Genomic DNA, 18336 nt, shown 5'->3' with positions numbered 1-18336 from the left:
ACAATTGAGTGTGTTATTTCACTTATATAATAAAACATGACAGTTTTCAAAATTGTTTAAGAGTTACAATTGGTTAGAATGGTGCGAATTGACCTAATTAAATATTGAACAACCGAGATTGCTTGATTCAAAATAAATTTTCTACCCAAACAATTGTTAAGTTTTGTTTTACACAATCTTACATCAGGAAAAGAAGAAGAAAAAAATGAGTTGTTTCATTTATATAAAGTGAACCTTATACTCCCATTTAATATTGTAATGTTGTGCATATTTCAGTTCAAAACTGTTTAAATTCTAAAATAAAATAAAATTTAAAAGTTTTGATTAATTAATTTTTGTGTAAGTTAATTGGTCTTTTCACCTAGCCTATTAAGCTGAACTATTTTCGGTTTGACTAATTCGATGGTTTAACCGCAATTTTAGTGATTTTATCAAAATATATTAATTAGACTTGTTTGATTCGAAATTAATTTCTCAACTAAATAATTATTAGTTTTTTGTTTACATAATCTCACATCAGGAAAACAATTATTGAGTGATCACAGAACAGTTTTAATAAAACAGAACAGTTTTAAAAATGTGTATCTCTTATAATTGGTTAGAACAATTGAGATTGACTCAATAAAAGATTGGACGGCTGAGATTTTGAAATGAAAATTTAATTTCCATTCAAACAATTGTTAACTTTTATTTTACACAATCTCACAATCCCACAATCAAGAAGAAAAGGAAAAAATCAGTTGTTTCATTTATATAAAGTGAACATTTATGTTTCCATTTAATATTATTGTAGCGTTGTGCATGTTATAGTTTAATTTTTACAATAAAATTTGAAAGTTTTAATTAATTAATTTTTGTGTAAATTAGTTGATCTTTTGATAAATATCCAAATAAAATTATACTTTTTAATAAATATGACATTTGTTTTAATTGCAATCACATCCTTAAAAAAGTTTACAAAAAAGAAAAAATAAAAAATATTGTGAGGCATTTAATGCTTTCAATTTTCCGAATTTAATTTTCTGGAAATTGAGTTTTTTTCTTTAAGCAATTTTTTTTTTTTTTTAGATGCACATTATTTAGATGTATCTAAAATGTAAAATATTTATAAAAAATATATTTTAAAAAATTAATAAATACACAAGAATACGAAAATGTATTAAATTCTCGTATTTTTTTCTTGTATTTTTGGTATTTAGTAATTTTTTTATAAAAAAAATCACAAATATTATACTTTTTAAGCGTATTTATGTTAAGTGTATCTAAAAATTAAAAAAAAATTACTTAGAATATTAAAAAAAATTAGTGAAAACAAAAAAAAATACGAAAAATAAAAAATTGTAATTTTTTGAAAAGTAAATCTGAAAATTCAAACAAAACAAGCTGAATTCATTTTTTAACTTTTTTTTTTTTTTTTGAGATTTTAAATTACATGTTACCATAATTTTTTCTTACTCATTAAGTTTTTAAAATTTCTTTTAATTGTTTCTCTTTCAAAACCAATATGATAATTTTTTAAAATTCATATATTTTTATTCTAAAGTAGTAAAGTGTTAGAACTATATATATATATATATATATATATATATTTTATAACAAATCATAATTTTAATTATCAGTTGTCAAGACAATAATTTTAATAAACAGACATTTCAAACAAAACTTTTAAACTTATATATAAAATTTTATTTATAAGAGACAAAATACCAAAAAAAAAATTGAAATATAATTATAATATTTTTTTTATTATAAATAATATAGTAGCGTGTCATCTGTGCTATATACAGATTAAAATAATATATTATTTATAAAAAAATATGATAATTATATTTAATTTTTTTTTAATTTGTGCATAACATGAGTGACATGCTAGTATTATTATATAAACTAAAATAATTTTAGTGATTTATGATATAAAACACTATTTGCTTAAAAAAGTTTGGGTAAATTACAAATATACCCTTGAGGTTTGATTAAAATACGAATTGTCCCCTGTAGTTTTAAAAATTACATTCCACCCTTTGAGATTTTTAATTTCATAACAAATCGCTCATTTTATTAATAAATCATTAAGTCAATTAACAGTTTTTAATGATGTTAGAAATATGTTTCAATTAATAATTTTATTATTATATAAAAGAGTAATTATAAATTTTATTTTTTTAGTTAATTTTATTAAATGAAAAATACTAATAAGAGGATATTTATAATTTTTCAAACTATATGAAATAATTTGTATTTTAAATAAATTTAAAAAGAATATTTGTAATTTACTCAAAAAGTTTTGAATGAGTTTATCGTCAAATCAAATAGACAATAAAAGAGAGATATAGAGATGGTTGGTGTCACCGTGCATTGGGAGACAGCCCTGATAAAGATTGCCGCCTATATCCAATGTTTCCAAGTTTCTCAATGCTACTAATTCTGCGCCAAGAATATATATATATAATTAAAAAGAAACTGCGTGGAAAGAGAATTATGGACGCCCTATGAAAATGAATGGACGGAAACATGCCATGTGCAGGGAAGTATCCTCCCAAGGCATTGTGACGGATAATCAAAGTCTTAATTGAAGTGAGAGCACCCAAAGAGTGGAAGATATTATTGTCATCAAAGTGATTGAAACCCAGATCCAACATCTCCAGCTTCCTCAAATTTGACAATCTTTCAAATCCTGCAAAGAGGAGTACAGTCATAGCAATTCAAATATAAATTTTTGCAGGTAAGAGGAAAGGCTATGATCCTTAAAAAGTGATGAATTTTTGGGCGGAAAGATCCTTGGTTTCAGTTTTACAAATGTAACCCTTTTTTTCTCTTTTCTTCGTATTTTTTTTCCCCCTTGATTTTGACAACTCACATTGGTCGAGTAGCCACGACACGAGCCATGAGTTGAGACTATTGAGAATTAGGTTTCATACCCACCCTCTCTAATTTTTGAGAATTGGGTTTCATCACAAAGTCAGTGTGGAGAAGAGTTATATGGGTGTATTTAAAAGAATTCATTTCAAATCCCTCTACGTGAAGGTAAATGTAAAATAAAAAAATTTCTTTGTTTGTTATCTAGGCAGATTAAAAAAACAAAATTAGGAAAGTAAATAGGAAACAATTTCTTTTTCCATTTTCTTAATTTCAGATCATCTGTAGAAAAAATAGAATCTTAGATAGCATCTTTAATCATTCGTCAAACTCAAATTTAATGGAAAAATACTTAAAAATGAGTTCCAAGTCCAAGCCTCCAACCATTTCGTTAAACCTATATCAATATCAAATAAAGGGAGACCCAAATTTTTCATCAACTCAAGGCTTACTTAATTCTTTCATCAAATGCTCCACGGTCATGTTTTTATTCAACTATGGATAGGAATAAGGATTGAGGATGGTTTTTTTTTTTTTTTTTGAACTAGGGATTGAGGATGGTTGAAACACTCATTTCTTTCATAAGAAAAAATGGTTAAAAGAGATTTTTGGGATGGACTGAGAAATTAAAATTTTGATTTTAGCATTGGTAACCTTCATATTAAATCAAGCTTTTAATTGAATTTTTACTCAAAATTCATGAAAAAAGAACCAAAGAGTATGGATTAGGGACTGCCTTATATGGAATAATTTGTAACTTAAAAAATGTCACCATCACATATTTCATTTTAAAAAATGCCAATGACTGTCCATAGAGTTGTTATTTGTCTAGGTTGACAAATAAAATATACATTAAAATGTGTAAAAAAAATTATATAAAAATATGTGAAAGTATTTTAGGATATGTAAATACATATGATTCTAACTTTTTGATAATTTTCTCCCCTTTCCGACAACTCATTAGTTGTTGACTTATTTTTAATCAGATGTATCACCTATCCCAAAATATCTACCCATCCCCACCTTAATTTTTGGTACAGAATCCCATGCCTTCTTCAACATAAGACTCGTATAAAATAAAATAAAAAATTATATCAATCACATCCTTAAAATTTACAGATTAATTTAATGTAATCTCTTCTCCTAATTGTCTTTACCTAATAGACAAAAAAAAAAAAAAAAAAAAAAAAAAAAAAAAAAATCCAACCAACCGCATAGAAAGAAATATTTTAGTGCATCTATCTGCACTAACACTACAAGAAGAGGGGTTAAAAAACACAGAAGCTTTTGTAATGGAACAATTTGCCTTTGCAAAAACTCACAATTTGCGACGAATTACTTAAATCGTCGCTAATGTATATTTTTTAAGACGAAAAGTGTCTGTTGCAAATAAAAAGGCGAATTTTTTTTTTTGTTTTTTTGACGACAGAAACAACTCTAACCGTCTCAAAAGGTAGTTTATTTGCAACGGGAAAAAACCATTGCAAAAAATTTTATTAAAACGACATATTTTTGCTTTGTTTCTTCTTTTGAGATGGCATCAATTTCTTCACGATAAGCTTTTAGTATCGATAAACTCTCTCTCTCTCTCTCTCTCTCTTAAGTTGAGAGTTTGTTTCGCTCTGCTGTCTTCCACTGGTGCTGTCGTCGCTCCACCGATACCACCAACTCGCTCTACCGCCTAAATCCTCAGTTATATATGCCTTCCTCTCTTTTAGATTCACACTATAATTCTCTTTTCTATATCTCTCTCTTTCGCTCTCGTCAGGTAAACTGATCAATTGTTTTTGGTTTTAGGTTTTCTAATCTCATTGGAACTGATTTGGTTTTAGGTTTTCTAATCTCCATTTGCTTCCATCTTCTCTCTCAATAAATCCTCAGGTATATCAATTGATTAATCTCTACCTTGATTTTTTAATGTAATGAGACATTTTCAATGTAATTCTTAAAATCATAGGAATAAAACGAAATACTATGGTTAATTTGTATGAATTGAGAAGGGGAGGGAATCTGTATGAATCTGTATGAGTCTTCCCACAAAAGTGTGAAGTAATCTATATATATATATATATATATATTAGTGTATGCATGTGCCTAAAGATACGATACATCATTGTAAGGTCCCAGTGTCCCACATCGAGAATGGAGGGGGAGTTCTTGAGCTATAAAAGTAAAAATTTGGACCCTTATGTAGCATTGAGGCCTTTCCCCGGGTGGTGAAATCCCTATTAGAACACCCCAGTTAAGCATGCTTAGATTGGAGTAGTTTTGGGATGGGTGACCCACTGGAAAAAATAAATCTGTGCGGGCGTGGCCCAAAACGGACAATATCTATGACATATGAAGGGTTGGGGTGTTACAAATGGTATCATAGCCAACTATCCGGAGTACCGAGTATGGGCCCCTGGCGTCTCTCGGTGCATGTGGGCGGGCTTGCGAGCTAGCAGGCTACTGCACGATGACATGCAGCCCTAAGGTAGGTGGATTGTAAGGTCCCGATGTCCAACATCGGGAATGGATGGGGAGTTCCTGGGCTATAAAAGTAATCGAGGCCTTTTCCTGAGTGGTGAAATTCCTAGCAGAACTCTGTAGTTAAGCGTGCTTAGGCTGGAGTAGTTCTAGGATGGATGACCTACTGGGAAAAATAAATCCATGCGACCGTAGCCCAAAGTGGACAATATCTATGACATGTGAAGGGTTGGGGCATTATACTATAACACCAATAAAGATAAGTGGAGTTTGAATGAGCTTACTAATATGTGTATTCAGGAGGAAGTGACATTGATGGAGGAAGGACGTCAAACTATATTGGCTGTAACTCATGGAGCTCTAAAGAAAAAGAAGGGTAAGTTTGTAAAATTAAAAAAAAAAAAAAATCAACCCAAAAAAAAGAATGGGCCTGGGGAAAAAAATCAGGCTTCGAATGGTTTCACTGTCAAGTGTTACTTTTGTGGCAAGAAGGGACATGTAAAGAAAGACTGCAGCAAGCGAAAGGCTTGGTTCGAAAAGAAAGGTAAGAAATTTTCTTTTGTTTGTTATGAATCAAATCTTGTTGAAGTACCTTCAAATACTTAGTGGATTGACTCTGGAGCCACGACACACAGTACAAATGACATGCAGGGATATCTTTGAACAAGGAAACTGAAGGAAAGTGAAAGATTTGTCTATATGGGGAATCGTCTCAAAGCTGAAGTGGTAACTGTAGAAACCTATCGACTGATCTTAAAGACGGGTCATCAGATCGATCTAGAAGACACTTTTTATGTTCCTTCAATTTCTAGGAATTTAGTTTCGTTATCCAAATTAGATAGTGTTGGATATTCAGTTTTATTTAGTTGTGGAAAACTCAATTTAATGTTTAATTCAATAATGATTGGTTCTGGTAATTTAAGTGATGGTTTATATAAAATTGCCTTAAATCATGAGTTTGCACAATCATTAGTAACTATGCATTCGAATATTGGTTTAAAACTGGTTTAATTAATGAAAAATCCTCAATCTTGTGGCATAGACGGTTGGGGCATATCTCTAGAAATAGAATTGAAAAAATGGTAAAGAATGAGATTTAGAAAACCTAGACTTCACTGATTTTGAGATATGTGTAGATTGCATCAAAGGAAAGCAAACCAAACACACCAAGAAAGGTGCCACAAGAGGTAATAAGCTTCTTGAGATAATTCATACATATATTTGCGGGCCACTTAACATCCCATGTCTTAGTGGTGAAAAATATTTCATCACATTTATAGATGATTTCTCACGTTATGGATATGTGTAACTAATTCATGAAAAGCCTCAGGCTATTGACATCCTTGAGGTGTACATAATTGAAGTCGAGAGACAATTAGATAGAAAGGTTAAAATAATGAGATCAGATAGGTATGGGGAATATTATGGTAAATATGATGAGTCAGGCTAAAATCCTGGCCTATTTGCCAAATTCTTAGAAAAGAAAGGCATTCGTGCTTAATATACAATGCCTGGTATGCCACTGCAGAATGAAGTTGCTGAAAGGTGTAATCATACACTTAAAGATATGGTTACGAGTATGTTAAGTTACTCGATTGTACCCATTTGATTGTGGGGTGAAGCTTTAAAGATTGCCATGTATATCTTGAATAGGGTTCCTAGTAAGGCGGTCCCAACAACTCCTTTTGAGTTGTGGACTGGTAGGAAACCTAGTTTGAGACACTTACATATTTGGGGTTATCCAGTAGAGGCAAGAATCTTCAACCCACAAGAGAAAAAGTTGGACTCAAGAAAAATATCTGGATATTTCATTGGTTATCCAGACAAGTCTAAAGTGTACAAATTTTATTGTCCTAATTACAGTACGAGGATAGTGGAGACTGGTAATGCTAGATTCCTAGAGAATGGTGAAATTAGTGGAAGTGAGAAAACACGAGTGGTGAATTTCGAAGAAATTAGGGTGGATGTGCCAACATTTGACCCTTATCGAAAAATTGTTGTTCCTCAGACTATTCCACAGCCTGAGAAAAATGAATAACATAATGAAAATCCTTCACCACCTCATGTTTCACCACTTCATGAAGATACCACCATTGAAAATATTGTAGAACCACCACAACTGACAATTCTAAGAAGATCTCAGAAGGAAAGAAAGCTTGCCATTCTAGATGATTACATGGTGTATCTACAGGAATCTGATTTTGATATTGGGATTAACAAAGATCCAGTCTCATTTTCACAAGCCATGAATAGTGATGATTCTACTAAATAAGTCAATGCTATAAATGAAGAGTTAAAATCCATGGAACAGAATGGTGTTTGGGATCTCGTCGAATTGCCTAATAATTGTAAAAAGGTTGAGTGTAAATGGGTCTTCAAAACCAAGCGCAACGTAAAAGGCAATATCAAACGATTTAAAGCCAGACTTGTTGCTAAGGGTTTTACTCAAAAAGAAGGCATAGACTATAAGGAGACCTTCTCTCCGGTATCAAAAAAGGACTCGCTTAGAATCATCCTAGTATTGGTAGCTCATTATGACTTAGAGTTACATCAAATGGATGTGAAAACTACTTTTCTAAATGGAAATTTGGATGAAGAAATTTATATGGAGCAACCAGAAGGATTTGCAAAGAAATTTAAAGAACATTTAGCTTGCAAATTAAAGAAATCCATATATGGTCCTAAACAAGCTTCCAGGCAATGGTATTTAAGATTTAATGATACCATTACCTCCTTTGGATTTAAGGGAAATACAGTTGATCAGTGCATACATCTGAAGGTTAGTGGGAGTAAGTTTATTATTTTGGTGCTATATGTGGATGACATTTTGTTAACTAGTAATGACCTTGGCTTAATGCATGAAACCAAGGAATATCTCTTCAAGAACTTTAACATGGTCGATATGGATGAGGCAAACTATGTTATTGGCATAGAGATCTTTAGGGATCAATCTCGAGGATTGCTAGGACTATCTTAGAAAGGATATATTGATTATGTTTTAGAGAGATTCAATATACAGTTTTGTTCAGCCAGTGCTGCACCCATCGTGAAGGGTGATAAATTAAGTGAAAAATAGTGTCCAAGGAATGACTTGGAAAGAAAACAAATGAAGGACATTGCATATACATCAGCAGTAGGGAGCTTGATGTATGCCCATACATGTACCAAGCCAGATATTAGTTTTGCAGTTGGAATGTTAGGAAGATTCCAAAGTAATCTTGGAATGGAACATTGGAAAGTAGTAAAGAAAATTATGAGATATCTTCAGGGAACAAAGGACTATATACTCACCTATAGGAGATCAAAACAGTTGGAAGTGACCGGATACTCAGACTTAGATTTTGTCGGTTGCCTTAATAGTAGAAAATCTGCATCTGGTTTTGTTTTTCAACTAGCTAGTGGAACAATTTCATGAAAGAGCGTGAAGCAGTCCACTATTGCTTCATCTACTATGGAGGCTGAATTTGTGACATGCTTTGAGGCTACAAATCATACTTTATGGTTGCGAAACTTCATCTCAGGACTTGGTGTTGTTGACTTAAGTGCCAGGCCGCTGAAGATATATTGTGACAATACCACAGCAGTTTTTTTCTCTAATAATGGAAAGTACTTCAGTGGTTCCAAACACATGGAAGTAAATTATTTAGTTGTTAGAGAAAGAGTCCAGAAATAACAAGTGTTAATTAAAAACTTACGCACCTCTCTTATGATTGTTGATCCATTCACAAAGGGATTGCCACCAAAGACATACAAAAAGCATGTTATCTGGATGGGTCATTTAAGCAACCATGATGTCTATGGATAATCTTGAGTGCTTATTTTCATTTGACACTATTTGCGCAATAATAATTTTGTTTCTATTTTTCCTGTTTCTAAAAGTGTGTGTACATATTAATTTGAATATTGATAAACAGGAAATGTCTTAACAAGGCAAATTACAAGGGCCTTGCAGGAAAATAATTACATATTTTGATAATGGACTAGGTTAATGAAGGTTATCGATGGTGTGGTGCATAGAAGGAAATATGACATAAATGTTATATAACCGCTATGACTCACATTGGTGATATGAAGTAATCACAATATTATAGTTTCTAATATATCTGAACTTATTAGCTATTTTTAAAATTCATGATCACGTGTCAAAATTTTTAGAGTGGAATCCAATGAGTCAAATTTATTTTTAAAATTGTTTATTTTGAATGAAAAAAAAAAAAAAAAAAAAAAAAAAACTCATAGTTGCATCATAATCAGCTTAATGGACCAAGTGGGAGAATGTTGGATTTATTTTCTAGTGTGGCCCAATAGCCTACATATTTTTCACATATTTTATTTTATTTGGACTCCACAATTAGATAAAGCCAATATTTGAGATAAAGTTCAGTAATTAGAATTTTAATATAATTACTTTTCTAAGATAAGAAGGAAACCTTGATGGATAGGAATTCTTCTGATAGAGTTTATCTGGCCCTCTTCTCTCCTCTACATAAGGATAGGTGACTCTCCTTTCATGAGATAAGTATTTTCCATCACTATAAGTTCTATAGTCATCCTAATTAAGAGAGATAGAGAGGAGAAGGTGGGCCAAGAATTCAAGGTTCAACTATTAGGGGTATTTTCTTAACTTGTCTAATTCAATGGCTGACAAAGTTATGTTCGTTTTATGCTTTGAGTTGTATTGAATTTAAGATCCTATAAATTTTAATTCCGTATTATTATATGGTTACACGTACAATAATTACTTACAAACATAAAATTAAAAAAAAAATTCTTTGTTTGTTATCTAGGCTGATTAAAAAAACAAAAATAGGAAAGTAAATAGGAAACAATTTCTTTTTCCATTTTCTTAATTTCAGATCATCTATAGAAAAAATGGAATCTTAGAGCATCTCTAATCATTCGCCAAACTCAAATTTGATGAAAAAATACTTAAAAATAAGCTCTAAGTCCAAGTCTCCAATAATTTCATTAAACCTGTATTAATATCAAATAAAGGGATAACCAAAACTTTCATCAACTCAAGGCTCATTCAATTTTTTCATCAAATGCTCCACAGTCATGTTTTTATTCAACTATGGATAGGAGTGAGGAGCGAGCATGTTTGAAACACTCATTTCCTTTGGAAGAAAAAATGGTTGAAAGAGGCTTTCGGGATGGGCTGAGAAATGAAAATTTTGATTATAGCATTGGTAACCTTCATATTAGATCAAGCTTTTAACTGTCACCATCACATATTTCATTTTAAGAATGAAAGAGTAAGGATTAGAGACTACCTTATATGAAATTATTTGTAACTTAAAAATGTCACAATCACATACACTACAAGAAATAACAGTTTTGCCGATCAAAATATTAGTCGCCAAAGGTCGCATTTTTAGTCGCTAATACCATTTAGCGACTAAATTTTTTTGTCGCCGAGTTAGTCGCCTAAACCCTGTCGACGATTGTTTTAGCGACTAAACGTGTGTTTGGTCACCGAAAGTGAAACATTTGACTACTATTTTTTTTAGTCAGCAATGTTACCTTTTAGCTACTAAATTTTATTTGGTCAGCAAAATTAAATGTTTGGCTACTAAATTATTGGTCGCCAATAGTCAATTATATAAAATTAAATTATACATTTACCGACCAATACTCAAGGAATCGGCGACCAAACCTTTTAGTCGCCAAAAGCTCATTCATGAAAAAAAAAATATTACACTCACTAGCTTCTCATCTGTTCTTGTGGAGATTCGAATCATCAACCTCCCACACCGTAAACCTTATATAACACACTCTTTCCACTATGCCTCTATAACACCATATGATTATATATGCAACATATATTATCTATATAGTACATAGACCCGTATTAATATAAAAGTATATATATAAAGATAATTATTTTTTAGGGAAATTTACCAATAAATCCTACATGTTGATATTATAATCCAATTAGTCCCAAATGTTTTTTAATGCTCCATTCAGTCCTATTTGTTGTGAAAAGACCCAATTGCCATTAGTAGTTGTGGATTGTTTGTTGTGATACGTCGCTTGCGCGTGTGGCACAAATGAGCTAAAATGGCATGAGATTTGTCACGTGTCACACAGTTGCCTGTCACGCACCCGAAAAGTTTACTAAGGGTTTTTGTAGAAGACGTTTGTGGTTTTTGGTTGCCATGTATTCCACATATTGAAAACCCATACCCATTAAAAACACAACCCGATTTCAGCATCCACATCCCCATACACAGTGAAGTGGAAACGTAACATAGGAAACCCTCGTTTTTGGGATTTGCTTGGATTTCGAAATTGGGATTGACCATATATACCGTTCGCGTGATTTGGGGGGAAATAACAAAGATTGAGTGGCCAATTTCCATTGTTGCTGTGATTAGTTGGGCAAACGTATTTGTGACAGGGCAGATCGTAGACGACGACGAAACCCTAGTGTTCATATTCCGTAGTCCTTGGTTGTGGGCGTATAGTTATGGCCGAAAATGGTATGCACCATATCTTTATGCTGTCAGTGTTGTGTGACAATGTGGATTGTGAGTGTTTGATTATTCGTTTTGATTACCCGATTGCAGTCGTTTTTTTTTTTTTTTTGCGATCTTTATTTTGCGGTTGTCTGTGTCGTTGATTTGTTATGTGTTGTGATGCTATTTTTGTGTGTTGGGGTGGGTTGGTATTGGTGATGTTGTGGGGAAGGTTGTACTTGGTTGTGGGTGTAGGGTTTGTGTAGGGTTCGTGTGTGTGGCATGTGTCGATGTAATTGCTGACAAGTAGTTGGCATGGGGGGACGTAAAATTGGTTGGGACCACACAAGTGGAAGATAATGGTGTGATGTGTGGCTGGGATGGGCGGGGTTTTGTTTTTTTTTTTTGGGGCGTGTGTTGCTTTCTGACGTTGTTAAGGGTTTTTTTTTTGGTTGTGTTTGTGAACATAGTGAACATATGTGGGATGTGTAATGGTGTTTTGTTTTTATTTTTTGTTCTGCGTCCTGTTGCTGGGATTTGTGAAACGAATTGTGAAGTACCTATGAGGTGCTGATGTGAATGACTGTCGTGTTGCTTTGCTTTGTAGGACGAGTGGTATGTTGGTGTTAAATGCGTGTCCCGCAGTTATGTGGTCTGTAATATGGATTTGTGTGGCGTAGAGTTGAAATGGTGTTGTTGACAGTACTAATGCTAGTTACGTTGGTTGTGTGTAACTTATGTACGGTGTAAAAGGTGTGTGTTTTAGTTTTTTGGTGCATGACATGAACGATAAGGGGTTGGTGTTATGTTTGCGAGGCGTATCTGGTTGTTTTTCTGTGTTAACTGCGGTATTTTTTTGTTAATGCTAGTAACGTTGGTTGTGTGTAACTTATGTATGGCGTAAAGGGTGTGTGTTTTAGTTTTTTGGTGCATTACATGAACGATAAGGGGTTGGTGTTATGTTTGTGAGGCGAATCAGGTTTTCTGTCTGTGTTAACTGTGGTATTTTTTTTTTTTGGCAGAGTACGGAAGGGCAAGTAGTCCGTGGACACGTTCATGTGAACGGAGAAAGGCTGATGAAGGTAATGGTTCAAAGGGAAACAACCTAGGTGTGAAAATGCAGGGATGCATTTTGTTCAAGCAGTCGAAAGGGGTGAACAATGCGGTTGGACGAAAAGTGGCTAAGGATATAGTAGCACCCCCGCAGGAGACACACACGCGGATGAACTTTCGTTCGAATGTTACTGGGATAGTTAAACTTGTGCGGGAGGCAAATTTGAGGGACGCACACTGGAAACAGTTACGGAAGACACCATTTTGGATTATGATCGAGGTGATACACATGAACAATTTGAACCATAACGAGTTTAGGAAGTGTGATGATCTTATATCCAAAATTATAAGATCATACAATCAGCGAGATAATGCATTCAACATTGGAGGTGTCAATGTTAAATTCGGGAGCAGCGACATCAGGTTAATATTTGGTTTGCAGTGCAAGAAACGGCATTTAGATTTGTCACTCGGTCAGCGGCTAGTGTCGGACTTCATTCAACGTAGGTGTCGTGACACTTCGCGCCTAACGTTGAAATTGGTTAAAACATTATTTTTAGAGGCTTTGAATGGCCAAAAGAAACAAGATGAAGAAGACACAGCGAAGTTGTTAAGGCTGTACATGTGTGGGAAGCTTTTTTTCTCTAACTCTGGGAGACAATAAGTTGGGCTTTTGTGCGCTACATGAACGACCTGAGCACCGTTAGGATGTATGATTGGACTGGAGCTATACTGACAACATTGATGGCGTCAACCAAGGAGTTTCATCATACCCCAGGGAAGGTGACAGGCTGCGTGGTTGCGTTGCTGGTATGTGTACATTTGGACAGTAGTTAGTTATTGAATGTATGTAATTTTTTTGTTTTTATTTTTGAATCAATAAATGCCTGATTTGTTGTTTTCTGTTTTGTTCTTCATGTAGTATTGGTTTTGTGAACATTCGAACATAGTGCAGCCTCAAACCGACAACATGTTTCCGAGGTTCCTCAAATGGGACATTGGGGCATTAATGAATAAAATTCAAGGGGTGGATTTGGCTGGTCCAATTGGTTTTCAGGTAACTTGTTGCGTTGAGTTATGCACTTTATTACTGAAGTTTGTATTAGTGTGAATAAGATGTAACTATTTATTATGATGTGTTTTAATTATTTGCAGGTTAAAGTTGACCGTCTAAGGTCTTTTGATTATGAACATGAAGTTATGGGCACAGACATTCAGACGGAAGAAGAAGGTTTGGCAGATATCAATGGCGGATGTGAGGATTGTGACAGTGTAGACGAGCATTTCATGGAAGAAGGGACGAGAAAAAATGCAAGTGCTGACCAGATGGTGCAGGGCCGCAACATTGCTGTAAAACGGTTCACAGAGCATGTGGATCGCAATTCCGGTATTGAAAGGGATAGTAATCACAAATTAGAAGAGGCACTAATTGTAGTCGCAGAGCTTGAAATGCAAAACAAAAAGAAAGACAAAATGGTATCGTCGCTTGAAGAAGAAGTTGTTGGTTTGAAGAGGAAGATGGAGTTGCAAGCTATTAACATAGTAGGGGGATTTGAGTGTGTGGTGAAGATGAAAAACGATGAGTTGAGTAAGTTGAAAAATGAGAATGAGGAATTGCGGAAGAGAGTCTTAGTGCTTGAGGACCAATTAGAGGACCGTGATGTCCACGTCGTAATGCAACGGTTCCGGGAAGGCGTGGATATTGGGAGTAGTGGTGTGTGTAGACACCCCATTTTTTACCGACCTTAAGACTTGGACGCGACTGATGGTTTACATGGTGGAGAAAGGTGTGCAGGGGAAAGGTTCAGTTTCTTCGGCAAGAAGAGAGTCAAATCTCAACTTCATACCCCTTTTTGGACCAAAGCTATTTTGGATAGATTTTAGACCTTAAAATCCTCTCTTTCAAAATATTTTTGAAATAAAGTTCCTACAATGTTCCGAGGCTCACATTTTGTTAAATGTCGCGCTTTTCGGTAAATCGAGCAAGGACAAAGTGGAAATGAATGAAAGAGAGATGAAATCTTTGAAAAATCTTTCAAAACACTTTACTTAGGGGTTTGGAGTTGAGGAAAAGAAGAGAAGAGGGAAGAAACTAGTTTGGGAGAAGTTCGGCATGAATCCGGGTAGGAGAGAGTCGAGCAGCCCTCGCTGAATCAGGCTTATTCATTTGCATACTTGGATTCTAGCTATGAGGCCACCACCGTTGGAAATCTTACTTCCGAGGCTTCATTTTTCACTCAAGAATCTCCTAAACCCAATTCCGGACGGGGAGATATGATTGGTTGAAGTAGGGCATCACTCCGATTGGACCGAATCTGTGCGGCTTCACCAAAACAGGCATAACTTTTTGTACAGGAAGAATATTGATGCAAGGCTGGTGCCATTGGAAAGCTAACTTCTGGGGCTTGAATTTGGACACCTGGCCGACCACTTTTGGACTTCCCAATCACTGGCCGACCACCTTTCTTTCCGGCAGACCAATTTTTGTCCTGAAAAACCAAAAAAAGTAGCAGGTCGACCAGAAAAGGTGGTCGGCCGACCACCTGAACCCTTTGAACTGGTCAGCCAGTTTTCTCCTTTTTTGTCTCATTGAGTTGAAGCCAGCTGTGCCAGCTGGAAGCCTCAGAATGCATCCTCCATACACGTGTATGGAGGATGTTTAAGCTTGGTTTTTAGCTTCCTTAAGAAGCTTTAGAGCCTCTCCTCTATAAAGGAAGGGCTGAGTTTCCATTGCAAGGGTTGAATCCTTTGGTTAAGGCATACATACACCCTCCTCCATAACTCTCCATTCCAAGCATCAAAACCCCATTATTCTTGGCCATTTTACACTACACCTCATAGCCTACCACCTCCACCATCCATTCAAGCATCTTAGAGGTCATTTGCAGAGCTTGAGGAGTCACATTCTTGGTCCAGAAGTTGCTGAGGGTCGGCTCTACAAGGGTAAGCCTCTATTTTCCCCATTTTTGCATTATTTTGCTCCATAATTTAGCATTATTTGCAAGCATTTTTGGACTTCAACATAAGCTGGAAAAAGTTTTATTTTGAGCTTACAAACATGTTTTCTTAAGGTCACTTTTCTGTTTGGGGTCATTCTCCCCCTTGCATGCTTCATTTCCTTATGTTTAGGGCCATGCATTAGAGCATTTGCATTGGCCTTGGTTTGGCTTCTTAACCACTAAAATCTAGTGGATTTTCAGTGGCTTAGATGTGTTTTTGAGCCCTAAAATCAGAAAGGGGTGACCCTCTCACCCCTTGTCCTCTTTACTAACATTGTTGGCCTTCCAAAGGGGCTCCATCTTGAATGTTGCGAAGTCACATTTCAGGCCCTATTTTGTGAGTTTTAAGGTCTGCCTTGATTCTGTCTGAAGCCCCTTTGGCCATATTTTATGTCTATGATGCATGTGTAGAACAATCCCACTCAAGGCCTTTCAAAGGGTCTTTCATTTGCATGCTTCCTAGGTTGATTTCAGGGACTTTTTGGTGAGTTTTAGGGCTGTCATAACCTATTTCTAGAGGTGGTTTTTCCATCATTGATGTCCATCATGTATGTGTAGAGTAACCCTCTTATTGGCCTTTCAAAGGAGCCCATCATTTTTGCATGCATTGACTGAGTTTCAGTGGTTATTTGGGCATATTTTGACATGGCATACATCTGTTTTTGGCTGGTTTGGTGATCCCTCATATGCTTCATATAGTTGTAGAACAACTCATGGTTCACTAGCTTTCTTTGCATGCTTTGTTGGACCTTGATTTTAGCGCATTTTGGCCATGTCTTAAACTGACAATGTGCTTATTTTGGACTTCCCTAGCTCTGTTTTTGGGTCTCATGTTTGAATGATGTTTGTTTTACATGCTTGTAGTTCAATACCCATGCTTAAGTTTGAGGTTTGAGGTACATTGCATGCATGTGCTGAGGTATTTTCATGCTTTGGGGTCGTTTTGCATCACATTTCAGAGCCTATGTTAATTCCATATTGCCATGTTTTGTATTCTTTAAATGCGTTTGAGAGTCGGGCTTGTATGCTTTGTTTTCGGACCATTGAATGAGCTCCATTTCGTTGCATTCTGAGCCATCATTTTAGGCCATTTCCCCATGTTTCAGACCTGTCTAAGGTCTGTTTGGGGTTGGTTTTGCCTTTGGTGCATTGCTTTGGGTACCTCTAGTGTAACGCACTTCACTAGTGCCGGTACCCGAGCCCCCTAACTTGCATTGTGTGACATATTTGCATGATTCGGGACCACTTTGCATGCTGTTTCAGAGCTGTATCATGTGCTATTCTATGCCATATTGCATCCCTTGCCATGCTTTGCTAGAGTTGCACTTTGTGCCTTAGATTTGGTCCCTTGCATTGGGCATGTTTGCATGAGTGTTCTTGTTTTCTTTTCGTCATTGTATGGCCACTGATGTGGGTGTGGCTGAGGTCCACTCATATTGGTGTAAGTCCATCTTACATTGTGTATGTCATTTCAGTCCATAGCATTGCGTATGCTAGGTCGCATGTTAGTCGCATTGTGTATGCCATCTCATTGCATAGTGTTTGGAGTAGAGTTAGTCCGAGCACGGGAAACGAGAAACGTTTCGTACTCCAAGTGACGAAGCGTGTCTCAATTTTCGGTCGCCGACACTCCGGATTACCCATGATGGAGTTTAGGTCTTGTTGTGTCTTCATGTGCATTCATTTCACATCGAGTCGTGCAATTCGATTCCTCGGCCATCATGCATTGGGATGCGTGATTGGTGGCATGAGGATCGAGGTGTGCATACATATGTGAAAGTACTTTGCCATGCCCCTTTCTTGCTCTCTATTGCAGTAAATCAGCAATCAGCAGCCTTCTAGAGCTTTGCACAGCATTCCGGGATTAATTGCAAACAGAGGTAAATTGGGGCATCGCAAGGAATTTTCCGACGAAGGCGACTCGAGCATGCATCTTTCATCATTCGGAACAGAGCTGAGGCGGTCCATGGATTTGCATACCTAGTTTACTACTTTCCTAGTTAATTTGTTAATTAATTAGGGCTTTGTTTTATTCGGACTGTATTATTCATTCGGACTGTATTATTTATTCAGACCCTCCGAGCGAGGGCAATGTTGTAATAAGTGTGCGCGAGTGTGATGTATGTCTTCCAACCCCACGTCTTTCTTCCTTTTATTTACCAGCTTATGATGGTTAGATTAGGGCATGTTTCAATTAGCATACTTATGATAGCATGTTTGCATCATTCATTTGTATTGCATGCACCGGGCTCGGCGCATCATACTAACTGTATTTGTATTTCAATTCCAAAATTGAATACGTGTCAGCTGTAGTATCATCATATGTCATCTTAGAATAGCCGAGCCTATCTTAGTTGCATTCCTGTATGTGTTGCATTAGGCATTTCTGTATAGTTAGGATCATGTATGGATTTCTAACATAGCTTCTGTTTTGGCTTGGAGTACTCGGCAAGTATTTATGCTTTAGCATCCTTGCATATGTGTGAGTGACTGCCATGATA

This window comes from Camellia sinensis, chromosome 15 (genome assembly GCF_055761805.1).
Source record: "Camellia sinensis isolate YWXY chromosome 15, ASM5576180v1, whole genome shotgun sequence".
Classification (NCBI taxonomy): Eukaryota; Viridiplantae; Streptophyta; class Magnoliopsida; order Ericales; family Theaceae; genus Camellia; species Camellia sinensis.
This window is presented reverse-complemented; position numbering follows the sequence as displayed.